This window comes from Nerophis lumbriciformis, linkage group LG05 (genome assembly GCF_033978685.3).
Source record: "Nerophis lumbriciformis linkage group LG05, RoL_Nlum_v2.1, whole genome shotgun sequence".
Classification (NCBI taxonomy): domain Eukaryota; kingdom Metazoa; phylum Chordata; class Actinopteri; order Syngnathiformes; family Syngnathidae; genus Nerophis; species Nerophis lumbriciformis.
Window position 1 is genome coordinate 41,105,254 of NC_084552.2, and position 26,025 is coordinate 41,131,278.

General features: G+C 37.9%; 1 protein-coding gene across 6 annotated transcripts in view; it reads right to left on the reverse strand.

The window, feature by feature from the left end:
* Positions 1–26,025, reverse strand: part of adgra3 (adhesion G protein-coupled receptor A3) — a 200,043-nt gene that overhangs the window by 166,983 nt on the left and 7,035 nt on the right. The window contains exons 1-3 of one of the 6 annotated variants that reach the window (XM_061960321.2): positions 16,870–16,991; positions 15,147–15,196; positions 13,915–14,047 (exon numbers count right to left, since the gene is read on the reverse strand). The exons of 2 other annotated variants lie outside the window; for them this stretch is intronic. The gene's annotated coding sequence lies outside the window, so the exon portion shown is untranslated. Of the gene's footprint in view, positions 1–13,914; positions 14,048–15,146; positions 15,197–16,869; positions 16,992–26,025 lie in introns of those variants that run through there. 3 more of the 6 variants (XM_061960320.2, XM_061960325.2, XM_061960319.2) reach the window with 3 other exon arrangements.

A 26,025-nucleotide genomic window follows, 5' to 3' on the forward strand; every position in this document is an offset into this window, starting at 1 on the left:
GCCATTAAAAGTATTTTTTGGGAAAATCCATCTTTTTGTGAAAGTTTGTGGGTAAAGCAGGACTCTTGGCACACACTCGAAAATACTTCTTCAAAATTCAAGGCACATTGCCGCGAAACAAAAAAATTAGCCAGGCACTTTTTACTTCTTCAGATGAGACTGGAAGTTTCGATAGTCTACTGTGTTGTGTAATACAACCAATAGCAGAGCATTTCCGTTCTTTGAGTTGAATCTTGGCCATTTTGTTATAAATCTACCCAGACTGGGTAGATTTATACCATAAATCGATGTTCAATGACGATGTTCCAAGTTGGGGACGTCACCAATTGTGCTCATTACAAACGGACTGTTTGGAGGAAGTAGATAGGAAGGCAATATTGTTTTTTATAAATACCTCTGCAATGCTTCTACGCTTTGATTTCAAATTGTTGGGGTTTATGCACATCCCAAATACACAACAGCAGGTACCAATAGGTAAGAAAAGTTGTTTTTTCATTACAGGACCCCTTTAAAATAAAATTCTGCTTAGCCCCCCAATTTAGCCTGAGAAGGCCCTGCAGTTTTGTAACATTTATCAACCATAATGTACCGTTATGAAATCCTGATTGATCCCTGTTCATAACAAATATAGGGAAAAACCTTCTCCTTGGTGTCAAATGGGGGCGTCACAGCCGAGCAACTCCTGTCATCGCTTCATAACTAGCGATTGTTTTGCGGCGGCTGATAAAATTAAATTGCAAGCCTGGACGATTCCAGCAACAGGCATTTACGTGACGATAATAATAATTATGTTTCCCCCCCTCAAAAAAAAAAGCCAAACAATAAATGTCTGCTTCCCAAAGAGGTCAAAGAACTGGGTTTTTCCCCATTTTTCCCCTCCCTTTGTAATCAAATTATACCTGCGAGCGCTCAATATGATAATCTCAATTAGTGTCAGTTATTGAAGTGTGAGGAGTGTAAACAAAGGCGCTCTTTTCGATCCCTTTAGAGAAATCAAATATTTTAATAGCCTCTTTTCCAGTTAATGATATTCTGCCGCCTCTCACCACACTATTGCACACATATTGAAAGCATTTTTGCAGGGATAAGCAAAGATAGCCAGGACTCAATCGTACTGTCGTCTTTGGTAACTCTCTTGACCTCACAATCCCATGAACTGTTATTTTTTTGGTCAATTTGCAGACAACTGTTGTGTAACTTAGTCATGCAGTATAGTGCTAGCATCAATTTCAGCCCCTTCATAGAAAAAATAATTCAAGAACATATTGGAAAAATTCATAAATAAAAATGCAACGTTCACGGACAACCAATATGGGTACAGAGCACACAATCTCAACATTGATGCATTAATCGAAATAACGGAAGTGATTACCAATTCAATTGATGGTAAACAGTGTGCAGCTGCAGTGTTTGGGTATAACTAAAGCATCATACACAATTGATCATAATATCTTAATTAATAAATATAACGTTATGGCATCAAACGACTGGTATAAAAGCTACGTAAAAAACAGGAAACAATAGGTGAAACTAGGTGAACACACGTTTACAGCACTATACATATGTTGTGGCGTACACCAGGGATCAATACTGGGACCGAAATTGTTCAACCTCTATGTAAATGACATTTGTAAATCTAAAAAAATACTTTAAGTTAGTATTTTTGCAGGCAATATGACCGCATTTAGTGCAGGAAAGTACACATTGAGGCTAGTAAAAAATAATAACAGAAGAAATTTATAAATTAAAAAGATGGTTTGACAAATGAATGTCAGTAAAACTAAAATAATGCTATACGGTAACAGTAGAAGAGAAAGTCAACCACAAATACAAATAGATAACATACACATTGACAGGATGAAAGTAATTTCTAGCTGGAATTTATAGATGATAAAAAGAACTATAAAACTCATAAAAATATACAACATGAGGTGGCAAGAAATACATCAATAATGAATAAAGCAAAATAGGGTGTACCAAGCCTTCCGCCCGAATGCAGCTGATATAGGCTCCAGCACCCCCCACGACTCCGAAAGGGACAAGCGGTAGAAAATGGATGGATGGATGGATGTTCTGGACCAAAAATCACTCCATATTCTCTACTGCTCGCTAGTTTTACCATATCTGAGTTATTGTGCAGAAATATGGAGAAATAATTACAAAAGTACACTTAATTGACTAACCGTGTTACAAAAGAGGTCAGTTAGAATAATACAGAACGCTAAAGCTATCAAAAACCTTCAAATCCTTTATTTATTGAATCAAAAACAGTAAAAGGCAATGATTTGGTGCATTTGTAAAAAGCTTAAATTATGTACAAAGCAAATTATAACCTGCTCCCCAAGAATGTTCAAGATTTGTTCTCAATAAAAGAAGAGAAATATGTGTATGCACGTACGACACTTAAAACCTTTTGCATATCAGTATGTGGATTTAAATTATGAAATGGATTAAAAGAGAACTGCACCTTTTTTGGAATTTTGCCCATTGTTCACAACCATTATGAAAGACATGACAACAGATGTATTTTTCTTTTCAATGCATTCTAACTAATAAACATAAATAAAAGTCTGCTTACAGTAGAGCCAATTGGAGGTCCTCTATTTCACCCAAAAAACCCAAGAAATAACCATCTAAAAACCGCCAACAATACTCCATTTACATGTTGTGACTTGAATACTAACCAAGTGTTAGTGATATTGTTATTACTGTATAAGCTCTAACGCAGACAAACCATTTATAGCGGCACCGTGATCATGAGCTTGTGTGCCAATATTGATTGATTGATGAACCGCTTCCTTTCTTGTGGAAGTTTACTCTAGATCATTCTAGACAAGTTGGTCCACTTTGACAGCCAATTTAGACCCAAAAATGGGGATAACTACACGAAAAGCTGCTGGGTTCCACCCCCCTTTTCTTTGTGAGGATTATGGTCATTCTTCATCTGAACAGGAAAATATGAACATCCGAGCAGTCACCATCCTAATGACAGCAGACCTTGTACAGTAAATTATATTTTATCATGTTTGTCTCATAAAGTTTTCAGTGAGTAGTAATCAGTGATGTCGAAAAAAGCGAACGTTGTGAATGTTTTTGATATTATTGCTTATGCTTAAAATGATGAAAATATGTAAATATTAAATGTTATTATAAATGTGCCTGTTACTACATTACATACTGTATATTAGGGCTGGGCGATATGGCCTTTTTTTTTTTAATATCTTGATATTTTTAGGCCATATCGCAATACACGATATATATCTCGATATTTTGCCTTAGCCTTGAATGAACACTTGATACATATAATCACAGCAGTATGATGATTCCAAGTGTCTACATTAAAACATTCTTGTTCATACTGCATTAATATATGCTTCTTTTAAACTTTCATGCAGAGAGAGAAATCACAACGAAGTCAATTTAGCAAAAGTGTATTTATTTAACAGTTATTAAGCAGTGGCGCAAACATTCATGTCATTTCCAAAACAGAAAGTGCAAGATTGTCAGAGACATTTTAAAACAAGCTGTAAGTGCACTTTTGTGCACGATGACACACAAGATATTTCAATAAGTGTCACATAAAAAATAAAAATGAGCTGCATATCAAATAGTATATGTCCTACGGCGTTGATGTGGAAATGGTTGCTTCTGCATTTAGTTGGTGTGGCACCGAACGGAGATGTTGACATGATGTAAAGACATATTCCCGCTTGAAGCCAAACCACCGTCAGACGATGGACCCCGTGCTGTTTTTCTTGGGAATTAATTATTCCTCCATTTGTTACCAGATTCGCACCTTCTGTCTCTCTATTACCACTTGCACCACACTGTTAGCATCACAGCTAACGTTACCATGTCGCTACCTCTCGCTCCGCGGGAGCGTGTGACGTTGCTCACGTGACAGTATGTGACGTGTGTAAGAAGGTGCGCTTGTTTTAAAGTCTCTGTGAGAAGGAGACAGGAAAGAGTGAGAAAAGCCTGCAGTTTAATGCCCTGCAGCTAAAAGCAACTGCGTGAGAACGTATACTCGAATATCACGATAAAGTCATGTTCTATATCGCACAGAGACAAACCCGCGATATATCGAATATATCGATATATCGCCCAGTCCTACTGTATATACTTACATCATGTATATAAAACCTTAATGGAGGTGTTTTTTTAAGGGCTTTTATAGGCAGAATACAGCAGCTCCCGATGGGCTCTATTGTAAGTCGACTGTATTTATTTAATATTTAGAATGCATTAAAAAAACAACCATATGTGTTCTTCTCTTACATAAGTATTGTGAATGATATTCCCCCAAAATAAATAAGTCAAACAGAGTACTAAAATGATCCAGTTGAAAAAACTTTTTAAACTCAAAGTGTTTACAAAATACAAGAAAGAAGAATCCTGATAAACATCTTGAACCTTATCCAAAAGTGAGATAATATTTTTCATCTCATTATGCAAATCAAAACTTATCTAAATAGTTATTCTTGAGAACTGTATTTATTTATTTAAATTGTTTGCGTTACAAATTGAGCTCAGGAAGTGAAACAAATGTGTTAAAAGGGGTAGGGTTAAATAAACCCTGCCTCTTCCTACTACTTTTCCAACACGTAATGAGAAACTGTAAATATGTGATGTACCATACATGTTCGAAATGTAGTTGCAACTTTTTAAGGCAACAGCTTTATTGGGTCTCATACAGTAAAGTTGTGCAGGTGTACTACAGGGAAAAGCGGTATGTAAATATAATTCACTTCACTACTTAATTTTAAGCGTTATTTACCGTTTCTCAGCAGAGGATCATTGTGAGGATCTTCCGAATCAGCCTTAGGTCTTTATTGAGCTTGACTGTCTTCAGAGTTAAGTAAGAGACTTCACTTTGGTCAATAGACATTAACCTTCCGCTCTTACACAAGACAATCGATGATGAGTTAAGTCGCTGCGCAAAGAAAGACAAAGACGGACATCTGGACCTCTTTAGCCAATGTGATATGATGCCGTCTCGTTGTGTTTACATTTATACTATTGATTTTGTAAGTCTGCAAAGATGTATTGTCGCTACATTAAATGGTACTTGACACTGTCAAGTATATTCTGATAGTTGACCACTACCATGTATCCAACCTAATTGTATTGTAACAGCAAGATCTCAAAAGTTGCCATAGGTATTGTAATTCAATGTATATGACCCTAATAGTACCTCAACTTACGGTTCTGTGACAGAGCTATTAACTCAAAACACTTGTATCTTATCAACGTTTACCATTTAAATTCATTTAGATTAATTTAATTGGTGCCTGGCTCTCCAAAACAGCACAATTATAGGGTGTAAAAAGCCTTTTAAAAAGACAAATCCACTTTTACAAATCTTCTGTTAAAACAATATAATACAATGTACTACAAACAACTACAAACTATGAAGTAATTTAATAATAATGTCCAATGTAGAGTGGCCTTCTACCATATCTCCCTCCTGCTGCTTCTCTGTCAAACACACCATTAGCAGCTTCTTCATATTTTCATGGATAATTGTCCGCCATTTAGATATTTTAACTTTCTTTGCTGGCCTTAGACTCATTCTGCTTCAGTATGATGCAGACTCAACAGTGATACGTTCCAACTGCTTTGCTGAGTCTCTGCTAAACGCTCTGTCATGTTTTTGATGATTTCCTTTTCAAATTATTTGAATACTTACTTCCTTGCAATGGTTAGAAAAACTAAGTTTTGTCGATTTGTGGCTATAAACTAGCGAGTAAAACCGGATGTTTTGGGTGGATCTTACGGGGTTCACTGTGGTATTTGCTACGCCAACTAACCGCAGGGATGTTTGGAACTCAAATTTTTATTTGCAACTTAAAGCATAACTATTAGCGTAGAGACAGCTCTTATCTCAAAACACTCTTAGGAAGGAGCACTCAAGTTGACGTACCAAACGTGGTCAAAGTGGAAACATTTCTGATTTTTGTTAGACGATAGTATGTTGAAGGGTTTAGCTCTCTCTTTGAATCATTGTGACATGCCAACGCCAGGAGTCTATGCATGAAGAGAGGGCGATGAATGTACGGTATGTTGGAAGTTTAGCAGATAGACAGTTGACTAAATATTTAATTACTGTATTTTCCAGACTATAAGGTACGCTTAAAATCCTTTTTTCCCCCCTCAAAACTCGACAGTGCGCATTATAACCCGGTGCGCCTAATGTACGGAATAATTCTGATTTTGCTTACCCACCACGAAGCAAATTTATTTTGTACATGGTGTAATAAGTGTGACCAGTAGATGGCAGTCAAACAAAAGAGATACGTGTAGACTGCAATATAATGGCAATATGTAAACAACACCAACATTTTATGCTCCATTGAAAATATAGAACATGACACACGGCGCTCAAAAATCTATCAAAATGTTTTAGCACGACTTTGGTAAGCTATGAAGCTGCACCGCTTGATGGATAGTCAGCGCACTAAACATACAAGTATTATTGTGGCGTGTGTATAAGGTAAGACATTATCTGGCATTTTGTTTCGCAATATTATTCAAAAGCAACTTTTCTTACCTTCTGGTACCTGCTGCTCTGTATTTGGGCTCTGCATAAATCCTGAAAAATTGCGCACATCCGCCTTTGTAGTCCGTGCCGACACCGTAGTCGATAAGCTTCTTCTTTTTCTCTATCTTCTTGTTATGAGACATTCATCCTCCGCTGGCACTGTTCCCCTAGCATTCAAGAAAGCGGTTATTCATCCTCTGCTCAAAAGACCTAACCTTGATCCTGACCTCATGGTAAACTACCGACCGGTGTCCCACCTTCCCTTTATTTAGAAAATCCTCGAAAAAATTGTTCTCTGTGAACCTTTTCAATCCGGTTTCAGGGCAAATCACTCTACGGAGACAGCCCTCGCAAAAATGACTAATGATCTACTGCTAACGATGGATTCTGATGCGTCATCTATGTTGCTGCTTCTTGATCTTAGCGCTGCTTTCGATACTGTCGATCATAATATTTTATTAGAGCGTATCAAAACACGTATTGGTATGTCAGACTTAGCTTTGTCGTGGTTTAACTCTTATCTTACTGACAGGATGCAATGCGTCTCCCATAATAATGTGACCTCGGACTATGTTAAGGTAACGTGCGGAGTTCCTCAGGGTTCGGTTCTTGGCCCTGCACTCTTTAGCATTTACATGCTGCCGCTAGGCGACATCATACGCAAATACGGTGTTAGCTTTCATTGTTATGCTGATGACACCCAACTCTACATGCCCCTAAAGCTGACCAACACACCGGATTGTAGTCAGCTGGAGGCGTGTCTTAATGAAATTAAACAATGGATGTCCGCTAACTTCTTGCAACTCAACGCCAAGAAAACGGAAATGCTGATTATCGGTCCTGCTAAACACCGACATTTATTTAGTAATACCACCTTAACATTTGACAACCAAACAATTACACAAGACGAATCAGTAAAGAATATGGGTATTATTTTCGACCCAACTCTCTCCTTTGAGTCACACATTAAGAGTGTTACTAAAACGGCCTTCTTTCATCTCCGTAATATCGCTAAAATTCGTTCTATTTTATCCACTAGCGACGCTGAGATCATTATTCATGCGTTCGTTACGTCTCGTCTCGACTACTGTAACGTATTATTTTCGGGTCTCCCTATGTCTAGCATTAAAAGACTACAATTGGTACAAAATGCGGCTGCTAGACTTTTGACAAGAACAAGAAAGTTTGATCATATTACGCCTATACTGGCTCACCTGCACTGGCTTCCTGTGCACTTAAGATGTGACTTTAAGGTTTTACTACTTACGTATAAAATACTACACGGTCTAGCTCCGTCCTATCTTGTCGATTGCATTGTACCATATGTCCCGGCAAGAAATCTGCGTTCAAAGAACTCCGGCTTATTAGTGATTCCCAGAGCCCAAAAAAAGTCTGCGGGCTATAGAGCGTTTTCTATTCGGGCTCCAGTACTATGGAATGCCCTCCCGGTAACAATTAGAGATGCTACCTCAGTAGAAGCATTTAAGTCCCATCTTAAAACTCATTTGTATACTCTAGCCTTTAAATAGCCCCCCTGTTAGACCAGTTGATCTGCCGTTTCTTTTCTTTTCTCCTCTGCTCCCCTTTTCCTTGAGGGGGGGCACAGGTCCGGTGGCCATGGATGAAGTGCTGGCTGTCCAGAGTCGGGACCCGGGGTGGACCGCTCGCCTGTGCATCGGCTGGGAACATCTCTGCGCTGCTGACCCGTCTCCGCTCGGGATGGTGTCCTGCTGGCCCCACTATGGACTGGACTCTTACTATTATGTTGGATCCACTATGGACTGGACTCACAATATTATGTCAGACCCACTCGACATCCATTGCTTTCGGTCTCCCCTAGAGGGGGGGGGGTTACCCACATATGCGGTCCTCTCCAAGGTTTCTCATAGTCATTCACATCAACGTCCCACTGGGGTGAGTTTTTCCTTGCCCTTATGTGGGCTTTGTACCGAGGATGTCGTTGTGGCTTGTGCAGGCCTTTGAGACACTTGTGATTTAGGGCTATATAAATAAACTTTGATTGATTGATTTTGAATATAAAAGTAGTGTAAAGTTCTTACTAATATCTGTAAGTAAACTCGCCATGAAAGCGCTAAAACATACCGGTGTAGTGGGTTTACATAATTCACCTAAGGAACTTTAGTTATTAAGGGGGTTGCGGTCGGACGGTTTTTCACGGGACACGTTTCCGGCGTTGTTGCACTAGTGAGTCACTGATGAGACGATGCTGCTCTGTTATTGATTTAAGTAAAGTCGGATTGTCATTAAAACAGTTAGCTCCATCTTTTGACACTTCTTCCACACCGTCCTTGCACGCTACACCGCTACAACAAATATGACGGGGAGAAGACGCTGTCGAAGGTGAGCTACGTAAATAAGACTGCCCACAAAACGGCGCATCCTGAAGCTTGAAGATGATTCGTAAAACATAACCTATGCAACATTTTGACCAAAGAACCGCACTGACATGTTATGTAGACCACAAGGAAGTGTTTTCAATTTAGAAAGAAAATAATAATAATATGACTCCTTTAATGCGCCTTATAATTCCGGTGCACCTTATATTTGAAAAAAGATCGACAATAGACCATTCATCCGCAGTGCGCCTTATAGTCTGGTGCGCCCTATGGTCCGGAAAATATGGTAAGTACTGTTACAAACATGCAAAATTTTCACGTAATCCAACTAAAAATTGTAAAATGTGTTCAACGCACAAAACGATGCAATGTAGCTTACAGCAGGGGTTCCAAATTTTTCTGACCTCAGGATTCAACTTTTTCACTGCAGAGGGTACCGGAGTCCATTCAAATATTACACTAATTAGTAATCTTACTCTTGATTTTAATCATATCTAATAATTATATCTAACCTACTTACTTACACAAACCTTGTCAAATGATATGAAACCATGTGGTAATCACAAAGATTATTATCAAGGCTTAGGTCAGGATGATTGCAAAAATAAATACTAAACAAATATAGATTTTTGTGTGTGTAATACAATGTGTTTGTGTTTATTTAGATTTGTGTTAAGCAGGAACCCTTGATTGGAACACTTCTATTTGCCTTTTATTTACCTTCTTTTTACCTTATAAAAACTGATTAAAATGTAATTAACATTCAATTACACAGTGTTAAAGTGAATCAATTCTAGCTAAATAAGTGAAGTGAATTACATTTATAAACTGATTTTCTCTCGAGTCACTCAAAGCGCTTAACATAGTGAAACTCATCTAAGTTAGATTTAAACCCGTGTGGGTGGCACTGGGAGCAGCTGGGTAGAGTATCTTGCCCAAGGACACTACGGCAGTGACTAGGATGGCAGAAGTGGGGATCGAACCTGGAACCCTCAAGTTGCTGGGACGTCCACTTTACCAACCTTTTTTTTTTTTTTTTTTATAAATTGTCAATAAAATTAAAATTCTAATGAAAATACTGCTTCACCAATATAGTTATAATTATTGCGCTAAAGAAACTTATTTGACTTTAGCGCCAGATTTCTTCTGTTTGTTTGATACTGAGTCGTGTATAAAGAGGGAATGGCCAACTAAGCAACAGGCGCCTTGAGTGCTACAAAGGACGTGTGCGGCAATTGCTGTCGTTTTGACGTAATTTGTTCCTAAACAAAATGAAAGTAATATGCGTCTATTAGGGGTGTAACGGTACGTGTATTTGTATTGAACCGTTTCGGTACGGGGTTTTCGGTTTGGTTCAAAGGTGTACCGAACGAGTTTCCACACGAACATATTAAGTAGCCGCCTCTGCTTCCTTCTGCCTCTGTTTCTGTCAGTATGTGTGTGCATGTGTGTGTGTGTTACGGACAGCAAAGCCCTGTCTGTCTGTTATTTCACTTTACCTTTTTCTGTGTTGATTGAGCTGTGTAGAAGCAGCAAAAAAGGACATTATGTTAAATGAAGAGTTTCTGTCTCTGATAGTTGATACAACAATGTAACTGCATCATTAAGCCTACATGAACTCCATGGTGTTCAGGGATGAATAGTCTCTCCTATTGCTATTGTACTATTTTTTCAGCTATAGTTACATTAATCATTAGTAATGCAGCAGCCTAATTTTGAATGGCAGGGTCCCTGCTATTACATGTTGATAAAAATATAACATTTACATAACAAAACAACTACAGGCTTCCCAAATACTGTAATAAATTAAGCATGATGAGTTGACTTGAAACTGTTTAATGTTGCACTTTTTATATGCAGAAGAAAAGTTTTGTCCTTTTATTTAATCTGAGCAACAACTTGAGGCAGTTTAATGTTGATTAACGTGGGTAGAATTATTATAGTGTTCCCAATGTTAAAAGGATAAAGCCATTGTTTACAAATTTTGTAAATAACCAAAAAATTTATATTTTGTTGTTTTCTTACTGTACCGAAAATGAACCGAACCGTGACCTCTAAACCGAGGTAAGTACCGAACTGAAATTTTTGTGTACCGTTACACCCCTAGCGTCTATATATAGTTCTTAACATACTACAGCTCATAAACTTACAATAAAACATGCTTTTATTTCATCAAGGTATAATTTAGCGGCCGTATTTGACGCATTCTGCTGCTACATTTCTGCAGTGTTTAGTGACTCGCAGGCACTCTATCACGCACCCGACGGCGCAATAAACATACATAATTACATAATGAGTAATACATACAGTGATTACAAATACCGGTACATTGGAGGCAGCCAAGTTGACATACTTAACACAGAAGTTATAATTTCTCCATGGTTGTTGGTCCAAAGCTAATAATAAGTTTGTTTTTTTTGCTCTTCTGTGTATTTTTTTTTTTTACATTTCTTGCGCTGTCGGGTGCATGTTAGAGTGCCTGCTGGTCACAAAACACTGCAGGAATGTAGCAGCAGAGTGCATCAAATACGGCTGCAAAATTATATTTTCACAAAATAAAAGCATGTTTTATTGTAAGTAATGAGCTGAAGTATGTTTGGAACTATATATAGACACATCAATTTGGTTAATTTGGTCATAAAAACTAACGTCAAAATGACAACAATTGCATGCATCCGGGCACAGCCGCACACGTCCTTGGTTGCAAAAATGGCGCCTGTTTAGTTGGCCCTACTTACTTCATACATGACTCTGGTTTGATATTGTCATTACTGTCACAAGTCGTAGAAAAGTGTATTACAACTGAGTTCCGCGGCCCACACGGACCAAAGCTGAGAAACATTAATTTTTTTGGCGGCCCTCTAAGGGGCGTTTGCGGCCCAACAATGGGTCCAGCAGGCCCTATCGTTAAGAAACAGTTGCTTACTTATGTCCAGTAAATATCATCATGCTACTTGTACTGTAGCGACTGTATGAGCAGCAGCAAATGCATTTTCAATAGAGACGTAGACTTGAAGCCACAACTTGCACTTTTTCTGCAGCGTGCTGAGAAACACAACCCACACATTTGTCACCGCTTGAGGAACGTCGGTTACTCGTCGTGTATGCGCGGCCATCTCGACATGTCATCACATCAGTTCATTTCACACTTGGCTTGAGGCTTTGTGATGTAACGGACGGCCATATTGCCCCGTGGTACTCGCATGGAATATGAAGTAGAAGGGACTGTCTGCATAGGTATGTGTGTGTGCATGATCTTCAAAGTGTAGATTTTACAATTAGAAATGATGAACAATGATGACTTTCATGACGGATGCTGCAGCAGAGCACATAGAGAATCTTTGACTAGTATGTGTTTAAAACCAGTGCAACATTTCATACATTCATGCAAAAAGTAAAAAGGTATGAAAAATTGTCCAGTGTGTAAAAAGAAGATTAGAAATGACTTCCACACTTATGGAGCATAAACATGAGAGTAAAGTCAGATCAATGAGATTCCATTACCATCCTATCTCATTTCCCCACAGCTGAATTGGAAATGGCTTGGAGATGGATCGCGTCATTACCAATTCTAGCGGATCCACGGGAGCCGTCGAACACTGTGTGTGTGTGCACACGTGTGAGTGTGTGCGCTATCTGAACCAGCTCGTGAGGAGTATAGGTTTTTAGCGCATGCCAGAAGGTGAGCGAGAGTTCATACACTATCGCTATCATCATCATCTATGCTGGTTCTAGCCTAAAGACCACAGTCTATTTAGACCATTAAGTATATTTAGTTTATAAACCAGTTCCTCCTTAGGACAACAATTACAATTCTGATATTCATTTACATCTTAAATGCACCACGAGGGGAAAGTTAAATTTAACCAAAGCATCTCATTGCACATAACTTTGGTGCATTCAAGGACCCTCATTAGTTTTCGAAATAGAGCCTTCACTCGTTTTTGAAGACAGGGGAGGCTGAGCCCCTGGTAGATGGACTAATAATACATTACAGTAACAATTTGTTATTATCAGCAATATTGATAGGGTTTTTTTTTATTGTAGCGAGTCCCTGGCATCCACAGGTGGTTTTTCAGTGGCTACCTGGAAAATTACAACAGAGATTCTCAAACTGTAGAATGTGTACTACTAGTGGTACGCGAACTCCATCTAGTGGTACGCAAAATAATCACTTTATTAAAGTACTGTGCTTTATTTTCCTATATTCAAAATGCTAAAGTTCAAATTATGTGCAATGTTACAGTAGCCAAAAATATTAAATATACTTGTTAAATAAAACCTCTGCCTTGTTTTTAAATGTGTATTTAGGCCTGCTACGCTACTGTATTTAATGTTGGTCGTTATAGGAGTACTTGGAGAGCGATGATTTTTCTGAGGTGGTAATTGGTGAAAAGGCTTGAAAACCACTGTGTTAGAACACTAATGAACGTTTAAGGACAAATGCTTTTCAAGCATAATACAAATACAAAAAGAATATCTGCGACTCGTGTACGACAGAACAGATAGCGAACAATAAAGACATGTTTGGATAGGTTTCTTTCTCTAATTATAATTAATCACACACACACACACACACACACACACACACACACACACACACACACACACACACACACACACACACACACACACACACACACACACACACACACACACACACACACACACACATATACATAAATACATATACATATATATATATATACACACTAAATATAGCCAAACATTTAACAAAGTAAAATACAAATAACCCAGCAGGCACAAGACGCCGAAACAACTTTGAATACTCGAATTAGGTCCTGACTTTGAGCAACTTCCACTTAACATGCTTTTTGACGTTTATTCAATGTCAGGTTGTGACGTTGATTTGACCATTGATATTTGGTAATTTCCCAACCAACAAGGTGAATCCAACGTTAGACATCAACGTTCTCTGTTTATAAATACAACTATTTTGCAAAACTGTTCTTAAGTCAGTTTTAAAGGACATTAAGTTAATAATTCAGTTCTTACTGTATCAGTCAAATGGTGTCAGCAGCTTCAATGCGGGCAGCTTTGATAGATTCACAGGCATCTGTTGAACTTGAGGTTGTGTCTTTGGGTTGTTGGATTGTAAAATTGAGTCTGCTACTACTTCTTCATTATCCTGTAAGAAAATTAAACACATAGACACACCAACTTTTAAATATAGATGTTGATGTATCAATAATGACAATTTTAGTTAAATTACAACACCAACATTTTCAATTTTGACTCGGTTTTAGTGTAATTATATATCAAAAGTACATAAGCAAAGTATAAATAATGTGTGTACCGTATTTCCGTAGATGTTGAAATCCCTAAACTTCTTGCAATTGCACTTTGAGAAACGTTGTTCTTAAACTGTTTGACTATTTGCTCACGCAGTTGTGGACAAAGGGGTGTACCTCGCCCCATCCGTTCTTGTGAAAGACTGAGCATTTTTTGGGAAGCTGTTTTTATACCCAATCATGACACCCACCTGTTCCCAATTAGCCTGCACACCTGTGGGATGTTCCAAATAAGTGTTTTATGAGCATTCCTCAACCTTATCAGTATTTATTGCCACCTTTACCAACTATTTAGTCACGTGTTGCTGGCATCAAATTCCAAAGTTAATGATTATTTGCAAAAAAAAAAATGTTTATCAGTTTGAACATCAAAAATGTCGTCTTTGTAGCATATTCAACTGTGCTCCAATCACTCTATCACAAAAAAATAAGAGTTGTTGAAATTATTCGAAACTCAAGACAGCCAAGACATTATGTTCTTTACAAGTGTATGAACATTTTTGACCACGACTGTATGCACAGTGGAATCTCTTATTTCCTATTCCAGTAATTGAGTTATAGTAACTATACTTATCTATTGGTAAAAAAAAAAAATCCATACACAGCACTAAAAGCTACATTAGTATGAATATGCAATCTAATATCCATGATAAATATTAATTAATAATTATTAGTAATGAAATACATTTAAATACTCATTTTATGCAGCCAGAGTAAAACAAATATTTCAGATGAATAGCCCAGAATTGCTTGAGAGTATTTAAAATTGATAGTGGCAAAAAATAGTCTAATATTGATTTAGATTTTTTACCAAAAAATAATAATAAAATAAAATAAAATAAAATAAAATAGATTTTTTTACCGTTGTACAAAAATGTTGAATACTTTTTGATTGAAAAAGGATTGTTAGTACAGTCTGTTACAAATAGCACTCACCTGGATCTACATGAGTGTCTCTCAGGAGCAAATGTGCTGCTGCGTGTTGTCTGAACAGATGTCGTGTAAAACACAAAATGGCACAAATGTCATCTCTGCATGCATTGTGAATTATTTTTTCTAATATGATGAAAATATTACATTCATATTGTATTTATTGATAAACAGATCATAGATAATGGCAAGAAATTGCCCTGCAATCATATTCCAAGACTGAAAAAACGTTTATGTTTCTTCACAGGACGCTCAGGTGAACACACAGTGCCACTTCCTGCTCTGTAGCAGCCGCTCCATGTGCCTGCTGGGGCTGTAAATATTCTCTGATTGCATCGAGATCATTGCAAATATCCATCTATTTTCTAGAGCTTGTCCCTCTCGGGGTCGCGGGGTTAGCTGTAACTAGGGCTGGGCGAACCTACCACATAGCGAAGGACGTACACTATTTGATATCCTATTATGCAGCTAATTTTTATTTTACACTTTTTGAAATATCTTGTGTGACATCATGCACAAAAGTGCACTTTATCTGTTTTTAACTATTGTAGTGGCGTTATGTACAAAAAGTGCACTTTAATTTAGTGTTGTTTAATATGTCATCTTAGTGACATCATGCACAAAAGTGCACTAATAGATTGTTTTAAAATGTCTCTGACAATCTTGCACTTTCTGTTTTGAAATTGCGTGAATGTTTGTGCCACTGCTTAAAAACTGTTTAATAAATACAGTTTTGGTAAATTGACTTAGTTGTGATTTTCCTCTCTGCATGAAAGTTTAAAATTAGCATATATTAATGCAGTATGAACAAGAATGTTTTAATGTAGACACGTTAAATCATCATACTGTTGTGATTATATGCATCAAGTGTTCATTCAAGGCTAAGGCAAAATATCGAGATTTATATCCTGTATCCTGACAAGGCCTAAAAATATCGAGATATTAATAAAAGGCCATATCGCCCAGCCATAGCTGGAGCCTATCCCAGCTGCATTCGGGCGAAAGGCGAGGTACACCCTGGACAAGTTGTCACCTCAACGCAGATCATCGCAAGAGTGTCCGCCCTGAGATCGGTAGGTTGTGAGTTCAAACCCCGGCTGAGTCATACCAAAGACTATAAAAATGGGACCCATTACCTCCCTGCTTGGCACTCAGCATCAAGGGTTGGAATTGGGGGTTAAATCACCAAAATAATTCCCGAGCACGGCCACCGATGCTGCTCACTGCTTCCCTCACCTCCCAGGGGGTGGAAAAGGTGATGGGTCAAACGCAGAGAGTAATTTCACCACACCTAGTGTGTGTGTGTGTGTGTGTGTGTGTGTGTGTGTGTGTGTGTGTGTGTGTGTGTGTGTGTGTGTGTGTGTGTGTATGTGTGTGTGTGTGTGTGTGACTATCAGTGGTACTTTAACTTTAAATAGCATCCATTATTTAGTTTCAATAGTAGCTTACATTGCAGGCAAATGAGCCAATAGCCGAGCTTACATGAAATACAGTTTAAGTTTGGGTTCCCAACTTTTCACCCTACTGGATGTTTTGCTTTAGTGCAAAGTTACCTTCTATTTATTTACTTAAGCAGTGTACCCAATTGAGCTTATAGCTAACATATGCAAACTACTCTCGCCCGTCCCTCAATAGGAATACAAGCAACAGCAGCCTGTTGCTGTTAGCCCATATAAGACAAGTCATGATGCTAACGCTAAAGATGAATTAGCTAAATGCACATACATACCTCTGCTTCTAGCTTGTATTTACTCCTCCTCCTTCCTTCGCTTTATAGGCCACGCCAGATAACTCTGATGTCCCCCTTTTCCACGTGCAGTAGCAGCAGTATATCAGTCAGGTTCATGGCGAAGGTGGCAGTACGTCATAGGTCAAATTTTTTTTTTTTTTTTTTTAAAGAAAACGTTTAAATTAATTGTACAGAGTGCGCAATATACATACATTTTTATTTACCTATTTTTATTATAAATAAAAATATATGTACTTATATTTTCTTACATTCTGCTGTTTGGCGCTCCCTCCAACAAATGGCACCTCAGGATGGTTGCCTGTTAGGATAGCCAGCCCTGCATGTGTGTGTCAACATTTTGGACGGTCAAAAATAAAAAATATTAGACAGTCTACTCAGCAACATCATTTTTTATTTTTTTTTAGCGGCCAGAGTTCTTAAGGGGCTGGTTAAAAAAAAAAAATCAATTGATACATTTTGTTGTCGTAATTTTTAAATGATGTTCATATTCTTCACACAGAATATATATTATAAACATATTTTTTGTATGATAAAAAAAAAAGTTTTGTGTCTTGAGCGGAGTCAGTGCAGCCTCCCCCCCACTGAGCGCACCTTAGGCTGTACAACAAAATAAAAAGCACGACTGCTTGTTTAAAATTTAAAGGGGAACTGTACTTTTTTGGAATTTTGCCTATGCGATCGAAAGTCTGCTTACAATGGAGCTTATGGGAGCCGCTCTTTTCCGCCTTTCAAGCCAAAAAAAAATCCATCTAAACATCTCAATTGAGGTTTCATATACATGATGTAAGTATATATGTAATGTAGTAACAGGCACATTTATGATAACATTGTTGGCGCTAGGAATTTTCAAAATGGGATCCCAGGAACCCCATCAAGTCATAAAAATGGGGTGCCACAGTAAATGTTTGGGGTCCCACTTTTTTGTAACCCTTTTGAAAACAAATGATAAATGTATACATTATCCTGTTGTATCTCACATTCTATATTGTGTTTTGGAAAAAGGTTGTCATAAATGTTCATTCATTAAAAGAAAATACATTTTTATACATATGTAAATGTATTCAGTTCTAAACATGAATTCACTTTCTTCTTTCCTTCATGGATCTAAACTTTACAGCTGCCGGTAGTTTTTTCTATATTTTCATTTAATAAGTTGTAGGTGTATTTATTACAGTATAAAAGTGTAAAAAGTTTTTTGCTTCGGTCATGAAATGATGATAATGGTGTGCATACATGCATATGACAAATTTACTTGATTATTCTCACCTATATGTAGATCATCAGTCGTTTAAAAACCGCCACATCTACACTTTCATGGCAAATAATGCCAACAAACTTAGAATTTGGCAAGTTAGTTTCAATGTCATTTAATACAGTGGCACTCAATGCCTCTAGCATTTCATCTCTGGCTTCGTGATGGCCATAAGCTGTGTGTTCCCCTTTAAGAATGGCGGTATTTGTGGTGAGTGACTATGTTAGTGAGTGGGCAAGGAAAGGTGTAACATGATGTTTCTTGGTGCCCGGTGAGGCTGGATCTTTGAAAATCAGTGCACCCGGTCGTAAAGATGTTATTTTTATTAGCCCGTTTACATGGCGTGCAAAACATCTTTCCATCGTCATAAGTGAGCCATTTGCTGAAAAGTGGCTCCTGATGCACTTTTCGTTGAAGCTTCGCTTCTTGGGTTTATTGCTCGCCATGACAAAAACAATAACACGCGGGAGTCCTAATACCGGAAATGCAGTATTTGTGATCGATAAAGCTTTCGGTGAATCAAAATTTAAGAAATTGTACCGGAAAGTGCATTACTTTGAAGTCGGCCAATAATTAATCATTTGACCGGCAAATATATTAAAAAAAAACACCGGTGGAAAGCGATAAAGCAAACCCGGCGGTGAATTTTTTTTCTAAAAATCAGCGCCCACGGGACACACGGATTCCGGAAATACGCGTCCTTTCTGATTTCAATGCGTAAAAAGACACAAAAAGTGCGTTAACGCCAAAATTGGATAACATTTTTTATTTACATATTTTGATTATTTTAAGCATAAATAAATGATAAATGGGTTGTACTTGTATAGCGCTTTTCTACCTTCAAGGTACTCAAAGCGCTTTGACACTACTTCCACATTTACCCATTCACACACACATTCACACACTGATGGAGGGAGCTGCCATGCAAGGCGCTAACCAGCACCCATCAGGAGCAAGGGTGAAGTGTCTTGCTCAGGACACAACGGACATGACGAGGTTGGTACTAGGTGGGGATTGAACCAGGGACCCTCGGGTTGCGCACGGCCACTCTCCCACTGCGCCACGCCGTCCCTGACGCATTAATTTAAAACACAATGTTTGCTTTATCTTTTTTTTACTTCATCACTGATTATTACTCACTGACTTCATGAGAGCTAACACGCATAAAAAAACATCACTTACTGTACAATGTCTGTTGTAATTAGGACGCCGAATGCTAGGATGTTCAGATGTTCACATTTAGAAGAAGAATGACCATAATCCTCACAAAAAACGGGGTCAGGGCGAGTTAAGCGTTTTTTTGTGTCGTTCTCGCCATTTCCGGGTGTCAAAGTGTACCGACTTGTCGAAATACGTCCTCATCCCTCTACTATCAAGTTGAGAGGCATGATTTATGACCTACAATAAACTTTCAAGGAGCAAGGAAGCGAGGAAACGCCTTGGTAGTCGATCATGTCGAAATTGTTTACAAGCTTGTTATCACAGCGCTGCTATGAATAGTTTGTCTGCGTTAGAGCTTACAATAACAATATCACTATTACTTGGTTAACATTCAAATCACGCAAATGTAAATGGAGTATTGTTGGCGCTTTTTTAATGATTATGTATTGGGTTTCATGGGCAGAATAGAAAACCTCCCATTGGCTCCGCTGTAAGCAGACTTTTATTTCCGTTTATTTATAAGTTAGAATGCATAAAAAAACTCCATCCATTGTCATCTCTTTCATAATGATTGTGAACGATAGGCAACATTCAAAAAAAAAGTGCACTTCCCCTTTAACAAAACACCACAATTGGCAGCATGATAACACGAATGTGCAGTAAATGAAAGTGTCTCTGTGGTGATGTCCTGTATAGTACACACAAAATACGCATTTAAATAAGGCAGTCTGCACCACTTTACAATTGCACGTGTAGTGTTAGTAACACGCCCACTAATAGTACACGCTACTATTACAATAGCTCTTGCGCGCTGTTTAGCACGTGGCATTTGTATCTTAGTAAATCAGGCCCTTAGTCTATGAAGCCCATACAGTCAATTTCATCCAAATAGTCCATTTACTTTAGTCCAAATACTCACTTAAAAGGTCAAGAATTATAAATCAGTTACTATATAATAATGTCAACACATGGGCCAAAGACTGAGACAAACAACTGCTTCTTTTTGTCCGAAGACTAAAGCTGGACTGATACCATCATGGACCATTCGTTGACATTAACGAGACAAGGAAAATAGGAACAGCTGTCAGCGCCTGTCCAAGCCCGAGAGAAAGAGAAAGATTAAGACAACGAGCCACAAGTACAACCCTTTGTCACAAAGTCAGACGTCACCACAGAGGAATAACCAGCATGTGAAACTGCAAAAAAAAAAAAAGATTTAAATACCTAAAATCAAGGTGAAAAACACATTTTATGAGCATGACAACCCTATGTACTGACTGAGATTTTAAGTCATGCACACATTTTCCCCAGAATGTTTCAAGGGCTTGTGGAAACAGCGAATGAATCCAGGCAATGAGGTCACTTCCCCAAAAACAGTCCACGTTCAACATTCAACAGTTTAACAGGACTTATTCATTCAACATTTCCATAACAAAAACAATAAGTCAGTTCCGAGGTCAAGCCCTATATGTACAGCCAACTTAAACAGTGTAAAAATAAGTCAAGCTCTAAATTAATAATTGGTATATTGTTTCTCACCTCCAAAGACATGCACCTGGGGATAGGTTGGAATAAGCGGTAGAAAATGGATGGATGGATGGATAGGTTTCAATTAGTATCATTGCGTTAAGACCCATCGCAGTTATCATCATCTCAGTTAGCATGCCAGGGGGATGTGTGACCTCGGGAAACATTTATTTTTTTGCAAGTTTGCTGATAAAAAAGTATTTTTTTGTAAAGTGAAAAGGTGACCAAGTTTCTATGTTGCACTGTGATGAAGATCCCTCAATGAAAAGGCAGCTTAATCACTGTTTCTGTGCATGGAGTGTGCATTTTTCCTCCCAGCTTTGCCTCAGCAATCTACCTAAAGGAGCTGCCGTAATGATGTCTAATTTTAGCCTTTTTTTTTTTTGTTGTTGCAAGAGGGCACCCAATTTGGAGTCCCTTCAGCTTTTCCATCACCTCACCACAAAGTAAACAATGGATAATCAGAGTGAGAGGCGCCTCTGCATTGCAGATACGTGCATGCTCCTGCATCAAATCAATTGGCAATTAGCACCATTTCACAGCAGATGTTACCCAGCCATTTATTTCAACCCTTTTGATTTATTTTATTTTATTCCTAAGAGAACATAATTGCACAACCCTCGCTCGAAAAGAAATTGCCGGAAAGAGCGACAGAGATGCTTGAGAAACACCACGTTCAGGAAAGAGATCGCCAAACTTCCCTGGTTGAGCGCATGACTAAACGGCATAGTATGACGGAAACCACATAAGAATGCCATATGACGATACTAAATGCTAAAAAGCCTAAATAGGACCTCTTATGCAAAATCCACTTTTCTTGCCTGTTGGTACCTGTTTATGTGTATTTGGGATCCCCATAAGTCCCGAAAATTTTAAATAAACCATGTACCGGTAGGAATGGTGGAGATATTGCTATGATCCGTTGCCCGGATCATAGTTTGTTTACGTTTTATGTCACTTGTTGGCTTAGTTCTGTTTCAGCATCCCTGTTTTATGTCTCCTTGGTTGCCATGGTTATTTATTCGTGTCACCTGCCTCTGATTAGTGTTCGGGACGCTCACCTGTTCCTGGGCACTAATCAGAGAGCTATTTAGTCCTGCCTTTTTGTTTGCTTAACGCAACTGTGACATTTGAGGATTTCTGGTTTCCTGTATTTGTCTTGCACGAAGTCCCGCCTTAGCACTCCTCGTGAGCTATCTCGTTAGCTTCCAGTGCTATATGCACGCCTGTTCTGTTCGTTTTTGTATTTCTTTTGAATGATTAATGAGAATAAATCATAGTCTTACCTGCCAGCTGCTTCCTGGAAGGACGACCCCCGACATCGTCATGCCACGACCACGTTACAGATATTTCTAAAACAATCTTGCCTTCTTCCAAACTTACGCCAAAAGAGGCTTTGGAATTTGAAACTTTAATGACATATTTTGCCTTAGTTACATCAGTGGATGTCCTTAGACATGGAAGCGGTTTAACAGCACATCTTTCCGTGAGTCCGCCATTTTTATCCAGTTGTAGTCCAAAGTTGTAGTCAATTAAGCTCCTTTCTCTCTATCCTCTTTTTGGGGCAGACTGACTCGTACATGCACATGGATGCCAAAGTCTTCTGCTGGTCTCATTTCTAATACAAAACAACTTATATCTCTAACGCATATCTGTCAGTAGACTCCACATGAAAGTGTTAAAAACTACAACATGGCTGACGGGGTGTAGATGCGTCCAAGGCAGCATCGTAAATAAGACCGCCCACAAAACGGTGCATCCTGAAGAGAAGGTTAGAAAGCGCCTTGAAGATGGTCTGTAAAACAAAACCTATGCAAAATCTAAATCGAAGAACCACCATTACATGTTTTGTAGACCACAAGGGAGTGTTTTAAATGTAGAACAAAATAATCATAATATGACCTCTTTAATGCTGAAGTCCTACACCTAAACGTTGTACAATAGCAACAGTTTGATTCAGGAACAGATTATAAGTACTGTAATTTGATTTTAACAACATAGGTACATTGTTGTGTTGCTAAAAATCCATGACTCTTAACGCTAACTTTGCCATTCTAAAATGTACAATACTAAATATCACAAGGCTACAATATGATGCTCTAAGCTTCAATGCTAAAATATGACATTAATAAATGCTCACATGTGACAATGCTGAACGGCGTGCTGCTGTGTGACAACACTGAATGCTACGATGCTAAAATCGGACGTATCAAATGTTGAAACATGACGCACTAAATGCTGCAAGACTAAAAACAACAAAGCACCATTTGACAATGACGTTAACTTATTTTTACACAAATGCGACAATGCAAAAAAGTATGATGATGCTACTATTGTAAAATACAACCAAATCAAATTCTAAGATTCTAAATGACAACGCTGAATTCAATGATATGATACCAGCACCATGCCTCTCCCCCAGTAGACATCTTAAAATATTGATTTATTTAATCTATTTGATTTCTAGCCAGTTGAAACGGCAAACTTATATTCCTTCACCTGCCACAATACTAAATAGCACAATTTTAAGTACGACAATAATAAATGCTACAATCGTACAATATGACAAATATGTTAAACGCTATAAAGCTAAACTGACAGTACTAAATCCCACGCTGCTAAATATGACAACACTAAATGCTATGAGGCTAAAAGCGACAATGGCAGATATGACAAGCAGCTATAATGCTCAGCATCGATAGAGCATGCCACAAATCTAAAATGTAACAATATTAAATGATATGACGCTAAAATAAATCATTAACAAATGATAAGAAGCTATAATTAGCTGAAATACGACAACAATAAATGCTACAATGCTAACCATGAACATACGAATAGCTACAATGCTAAATGCAACAATGTGAAACGCTAAATGAAAGGCTGAAGCGTGACAATACTAAACGCTATGATGCAAAACTCAATGTGACAATACTTGATGCTAAAATGCTAAACTAAAATGCTAGAAAGCTGAAATATGACTACAAACGGTACAAGGCTAATAGACAATGCTAAATGCTATGGAGCTAAAATACAATGGCAGTTAATGCTAGGGTGCTAAAATATGACAACGCTAAATGTTATAATGCCAAAATAAAACAAAACTAAACACTAAGATGTGACAATTACTAAATGCTAACATGCTAACGCCAGAATGCTAAGACGCAACAATACTAAATGCTGCGCTGCTAAAATATGATGACACTCAATGCTATGATGCTAAACTATGACAACACGACATGCCAAAATAAAACAAAACCGAACAATACACTCCTAAAATCAGACAATCATAAATGTTACATTGCTACCACGGAAAAATATAACCATGTTAAATGCAAGGAGGATAAACAACATGTTACAATGTTACTATGCTAAATGCAATAGACAACAAAGCAAAGCACATTTCTGTTTTCAATTAAAAAAGTAGCAAAGGTCAACGTTCATGCCATTTCCCCCGGATTTTCCTGCAGCGACTGATGCTAATTGTTGCTGTCTTATTAAAGGTCAGGACACTTATTTTAATCACCTTACTTTGATTTTAATGACCTTATGCTGTAAAATGACAGAATGTAGTGCTTTTCTGCATTAAAAAGAATAGTTTTATTGCTTCTTCACACAGTTTGTGGTTCCTGTGACTTTTATTATGCGATGATGTCATGTTGTTAGTACAGTAACCACATGGCCTCACTTTTTCCACATTGACGCGAGAAACGTGGGACTTTTTCTTTGCCTTTCACGGCTGCTTTACTGTTTTCACACAGTGGTCATGGCTAATTGCCTCATTTTGGAACACACACGCACACACACCATCGCATCAGTCTTACAAGGACGCTACTTATGAGGAAAAGGCAAATGTCCACAGAGGACATTGAGATTGAACTGGAGAGCTGGCGGTTTTCATTATGTTGCTTTATCGGCTCGATAGGACAACCTGCGAGGACCCACACGTGAGACGTAACGATCTGGCGGCACCACAAGCAATTCATTAAAAATAAAACAAACAAAAAAAGAAGGCCGGAGTGGGACGCTTGAACACAAGAATAAAAATACCAGTAGTTTGCCTTACTTAAAATTGGTTCAGCATGTAGAGAATATTTTTTTCATTAAAAATTCCAAAATTGTTAAATATATTTTTTGTCAAATTAAAAATATTTCAATGTTTGCATTTTAACATGTATTATTTAACATTCTTATTGTTATAATTATCATTATTTATTCATTTATTTTTATTTTTTTACGTATTAGTGCTATTTGCCATGATGCAACACAGTTTATGATATGTGACTAAGTGCAATGAGTCTATATTAAACATGACAATGCCAAATACAACAATAATACATATGCTGATAACAAAATATAACAAATAGGACAGTACAACACAATTTCTGGTGGCACGATACTTTTTACGGTTATAAAATTCCATCAAAAACTCCAATCCTGTGCAGAACTTCCGCTTTCTTGAAGCCTCAACCCGTCTGACCTTATTTCAGTTTTACATCTGATGTATGGAATATTCTGGGACTTTTCCCCAAGCGTGGGAATGCGATGCAGGCGAGCGTATGATCAGTAAATCAGCTGGGATGAAAAGGTACCACATGGGATCCATTTCCTGTCAACATTAATAACGCTCTGCAGCTTTAAGGCATGTAGAAAGGAAAAACATTAAAGTATTTCCTTACCCAGTCCTGAGGCAAAGTGTGATTATTCCATTTTAATAAGATCTTTTTTTTAAGCTCTCTTACATACAGTAGTTAATGCTTCAAGTGTGACGATAGCCACAGAGCAAATATGTGCTTAACTTGGAGCATGACATCACCAAAAAGTAGTTTGTCTTCCTTAAGTACGTTAAGAGTCTGTAGCAAATAGTCCTAGTTAGTTAGTGCAGGCCAACATCTTCCTATTGCCCATAAAAGGGCATGAAACCACAGGGGCATGGTTCACAAACATATGATCAGATATGGCTTAAATCTATAAAATTATAGATTTTATATTTAAAGGACCCAAAGCATTTTACTAACAAGTTCTCTTTATATATTTTTGCTCGTGGAGATTATTCGAGCAGTCATTTCCCATACTTTGATTTAGTTTTTGAATAATTTGTAGATAACTAACTGTACATGGAACGCCCCCTTTTCATCACAAGACTGAATAGGCTGCCCCCTCTTTGTGCGACATCATCCACAGAACTGCATAAA